At 44.0% G+C, this 5000-nt stretch overlaps 2 protein-coding genes across 5 annotated transcripts in view; both read left to right on the top strand.

The window, feature by feature from the left end:
- LOC119582649 overlaps window positions 1-5000 on the top strand; it is a 16676-nt gene that overhangs the window by 5175 nt on the left and 6501 nt on the right. The window lies entirely within an intron of this gene.
- The window catches only part of LOC119582648, a 14193-nt gene that overhangs the window by 7443 nt on the left and 1750 nt on the right, over window positions 1-5000 (top strand). The window lies entirely within an intron of this gene.

Here is a 5000-nt window from a genome sequence, read left to right as displayed (position 1 = left end):
AACATTGGACATATACTTTTAGATACCATTTTGTTCTATTTTTAAAAATTCTGTCTAAAGATAATTATGAAATTTGTTTTAATGATTTCCTATGTAATTTCTAAAAGGGCCAAGTAATTTTGAGGGAAATTTTTTTGGCTGTATCTGTTACCGGTTAAAGGGCCCAAAATTTTTTGTGGAATAAATGCTGCAGAAAACCCAACAATGTCTAAGTTTTTAAATGTATATTATGTATAATTTTTTTACAACACACCCCAAACACACCCACAAAACACACAAAACACACACACACACACAACACCCCCACACATAAAAATATATTAAAATATATATTATAAATATATTATAAAATAATATATATATATATGTAATAATATTTTCCCATAATATTTTCAAATATATATCATAAAAATTTATATTATATTAAAATATATATAATATATATATTATTTATAAATATATATCATATATTTCTTTTTAATAGTGTGGGAAAAAAAATTTTTTTTCATGGAAATTTAAAGAAAACTATAAAAAAAATTTCTTTTAAGGGGTGTGGGTTTTTGTGAGTTTGTATTTTATGTATGTTTAAAGTATTATGTTTTGGGAGTATTATTTTATATAATATATTTTTTTATATATATATTTATAATATTTTTTTATTAGTATGTGTTTTGTGTATGTCTGTTTTAAAAAATAATAAAATACATGTATAAAATATAAAGTGTAATATAAATGTATAGATAAAATATATGTATAAAAAACATATTTTAGGGTACATGTGTACATACTTTCATACAAATATTTCATACATAAAACCCCGCACATAACATGGGGTTTTTTTATATGTTTTAATATAAAAAGCATATAATAACATAATAAATTATATTTTATACACAAAACCACACACACACACCCCACACACACAACCCCACACACACAAAAAAAACACACACACCCCAAAACCCCCACCCCACAACACCACACACACACACACAAATATATAATATAAAATATATATATTAAAATAATAATATATATATTTTTAAAAATTTTATATTATCTTTCCCCCCTCTTTCTCTTTCCTTTTTCTTTCTCTTTCCCCTTTCTCTTTCTCTTAATTTTTTTCTCTTCTCTCTCTCTCTCTCCTCTTTTTCCCCTCTTCCCCTCTCTCTCTCTCTCTCCTCTTTTCTCTCTCTCCTTTCCCCTTTTTCTTTTTCTCCTCTTTTTTCTCTCTCTCTCCCTTTCCCCTTCCCCCTCCCCTCTCCTTTTTCTTCTCCTCTCTCCCCTTTTCCTTTTTCTCTCTCCTCCTTCCCCCTCTCTCTCTCCCCTCTCCCTCTCCTCTCCCCCCCTTTTCTCCCCTTTCTTTTTTTCTCTCTCCTCTTTTCTCTCTCTTTTTCCTCTCTCTCTTCCTCCTTTTCTCTCTCTCCCCCCTCTCCTCTTCTCCCTCCTCTCTCCCCCCCCTCTCCTCCCTCTCCCCTCCCCCCTCCCTCCCCCCCCCCTCTCTCTCCCCCCTCCCTCCCTCCCCCCCTCCCTCCCTCCCTCCCCCCCCCCCCTCCCCCTCTCTCTCTTTTCCCCTCTTCCCCTCCTCTCTCTTCTCTCTCTCTCTTCTCTCTCCTCTCTTCTCTCTTTTTCCTCTCCTCTCCCCTCTCTTTTCTTCCCCTCTCCTTCTCTCCCTCTCTCTTCCCCCCTCCTCCCCTCCTTCTTTCTCCCCCCCCCCCCCCCCTCTCTCTCCTCTTCCCCCTTTTCCCCTTTTTCCCCTCTCTCTCCCCTCTCTCTTTTCCCCCCTCTCTCTCTCCTCTCCCTCTCCTTTTCCTCTTTTCCCCCTCTCCCTCCCCCCCCTTTCTCTCTCTCTCTCTCCCCCTCCTCTCTCCCCTCTCCTCTCTCTCTCTCTCTCTCTCTCTTTTTTCCCCTCTTTCTCTTTTTCTTCACTCTCTCCCCTTCCTTTTTCTTTCTTTTCTCTTCTTTCTTTTCCTTTCTTCTTTTCCTTTTTCCCCTCTCTTTCTCTCTCCCTTTCTCTTTTTCTCTTTTTTTCTCTCTTTTTCTCTCCTCTCTTTTTCTTCCCCCCCCCCCCCCCCCCTCTTTTCTCTCCTTTTCCCCCCTCTCTCTCTCTCTTTTCTTTTCTCTCTTCTCTCTTTTCTCCTCTCTCCTCTCTCTCTTTTCTTTCCCTCTCTCCTCCCCAACTCTCCTCTCCCCCCCCTCCCCCCCTCTCTCCTCTCCCCCTTCTCCCTCTCCTCCCCCCCCCTTCCCTTTTCCCCTCTCTCTTTTCCCCCCCCCCCCTCTCTCTCTTTTCCTCTCTCCCTCCCCCTCTCCCCCTTCCCCTCTCTCTCCTTTTCTTTTTTCTTCTTTCTCTTTCTCCTTTTTCTCTTCTTTCTCTCTCTTTCCTTCTCTTTCCCTTTTTCCCCTCCCCTCCTCCCCTGCCCCCCTCCTCTCTTCCCTCCCCTTCTCTCTCTCTCGCACCCCCTCTTCTCTCCCCGCCTCTCTCTCTCTCTCCTTTTCTTTTTCTCTCTTTTTTCTCTCCCCTTTCTCTTCTTTCCTCTCTCTCTCTCTCTCTCCTCCCTCTCCCCCCCCCTCTTCCCTCTCCCTCTCTCCCTCCTCTCCCTCCCCCCCCCCCCTCCCTCCCCCCCCCCCTCCCCCCCTCCCTCCCTCCCCCCCCCCCCCCTCCCCCCCTCCCCCCCTCCCCTCCCCCCCTCCTCCCCCTCTCTCTTTCCCCTTCCCCCCCCCCTCTCCTCCTCTCTTTTTTCTTCTCCCTTCCTTTTTTCTTCTCCTTTTTCTCTTTCTCTCCCCTCCTTTTTCTTTTTTTTCTCTCCCCTTTCTCTCTCTCTTTCCCCTCTTTTTCTCTCCTCTTCCCTTTCTCCTTTCCCCTTTCTCTCTCTCTCTCCCCTCTCTTCCCCTCTCTTTTCCTCTCCTTCCCCCTTTTCCTTCCCCCCCTTCTTTCTCTTTTCTCTCCTTTTCTCCCTCTAACCCCTCTCCCCTCCCCTCCTTCCCCCTCCCCCCCTCTCCTCTCTCCCCCTCTCTCTCCCCCTTCTCCCCCTCTCCCTCCCTTCTCTCTCCCTCTTTTCTTTTTTCTCTTTCCCCTCTCCCCTTTTCTCTCTCTCTCTCTCTCTTTCTCTTCCCCTCTTTTCTCTCTCTCCTCTCTCTCCCCTCTCTCTTCTTCTCTTCTCTCTCCCCTTCCCCTTTTTTCCCCCTCTTCTCCCCCCTCTCTCTCCTAAACTCTTTTTCTTTTTTTCTTTCTCTCCTTTCTCTCTTTTCCCCCTCTTTTCATTCCTCTCCTTTTTTCTCTCTCCTTTTTTCTTCCTCTGCCCTTCCTTTTCTCTCTCTCGCACTTTCCCCTCTCTCCCTTTTCTTTTTTCCCTCTCCCTTTCCCTCCTTCTCTTTCCCCTTTCTCTTCTCTCCCCTCTTTTCTTCTCTCTCCTCTCTTTCTCTCTCTCCCTCTCTCTCCCACCTCTCTCTCTCTCTCTCTCTCCTTTTCTCCCCTCTTCTCTTTTCCTTCCCTCCCCTCCCTCCCCCCTTCCCCCCCCCCCCTCTCTCTCTCTCTCTCTCTCTCCTCTCTCTTTTCTCTCTCTCTCCCCTCTTCCTTCCTCCCCCCTTCTCCCCTCTCTCTTCCCCTCCCCCTCCCCCTTTTCTCTCTCTCTCTCCCTCTCTCTCTTCTTTTCTCCTTCCTCCTCTTTTCCCCCTTTTCCCTTTCCCCCTCTTTTTATTCTCTCTCTCTCTCTCTCTCTCTCTCTCTCTCTTTTCTCTCCTCTCTCTCTCTCTCTCTCTCTCTCTCTTCTCTCTGGAATAAAAAGAGAGAAAGAGGAGGAGAGACAGACAGAGAGAGAGAATAGAGTAAGAAAGAGAAAGAGAGAGAGGGAGAGAAAGTGGAAGAATAAGAAAGAGAGAGAGAGAGAGAACAAGAGATAAAGACAGAGAAATAGAAATCGAGAAAGAGAGAGACAGGGTTATGGTCAATGCTTGAGGTTATCAACCCTTTCCGTGTGGGCAAAAATAGTACGGGATATTGCTTGATTGCAACACCGTCCGCCTTCTGCCCGTCTTCCTACGTAGTCTTCAAAGCAAGTTCCGTTAATTTTTTCATGAAATTTTTTTTGTTTTGGGTTGTTGTTGTTTGGAGAGAGGAAAAGAGAGCAGAGGAGAGAGGAGGAGAGGGAGAAAAGAGAGAGAGGGAGAGAGAAAAGAGAGAGAGAGGGGTGGGGGGGAGGGAGTGAGAGGGGGGGGGGAGTGAGAGAGGGAGAGGCGTGGAGGCTTCTTCCCTCCCACAAGCGCATTGAAGCATAAAGTCAGTTTTTTCCTTTTTCTGGAATTTATCAAGAAGTTATGAAAAAATTTTTTATCCGCAAGGCAATTTAAATCAGGGAAAAATTTTGGGGAAAACGAAGCAGAAGGCGAATGTTTTAAGAAAAAAACCGCAAAAGGAAAAATTTTTGTATTTGTGCTACACGGCTTTGGGGAGGGTTTAAAAATGGAAAACCCATTTTTACCGATTAAGAAAGTCAAGCACCCAAAAAGGGAAAAGTCTGCTCTCACGCCAAGCTTCTTTTTTTTATAAAGTTTTGGGCCCCAGAGAACAACTTTTTTTCAGGCTGTAGCCCTTTTAACATCAAGTTTTTAATTTAAGGCAATGAGTTTGTGTGTGTGTGTGTGTGTGTGTGTGTGTGTGTGTGTGTGTGTGTGTGTGTGTGCGCGTGCGTGTGTGCGTGCGTCTCCATTTTTCAGAGACAAATACGAATAAATGTTGGGTTAACAGTCACTCATGCGTGTGGCTAGGTGTTCAAAAAGTGAGAGACTGATTGTGTGCGTTAAGAAGCGACATGAAAGATGAACATATCTTGCAGCCAATTAAAAAATATTGTGTAATGAATTTTATTAATTCAGATTGTTCACCGATACCAGGTTTCTTAAGTATTTGCTTCCAGATTTCAGAGTACATTTTTTGTGATTTTTTTTTTTTTACTGACTTCAGTCAAGGCACCTTGAGGTTGGTTATGTTCTAATGTTGCTAC

The sequence above is a fragment of the Penaeus monodon genome, chromosome 16 (genome assembly GCF_015228065.2).
Source record: "Penaeus monodon isolate SGIC_2016 chromosome 16, NSTDA_Pmon_1, whole genome shotgun sequence".
In the NCBI taxonomy this organism is placed as follows: Eukaryota; Metazoa; Arthropoda; class Malacostraca; order Decapoda; family Penaeidae; genus Penaeus; species Penaeus monodon.
This window is presented reverse-complemented; position numbering and strand designations above follow the sequence as displayed.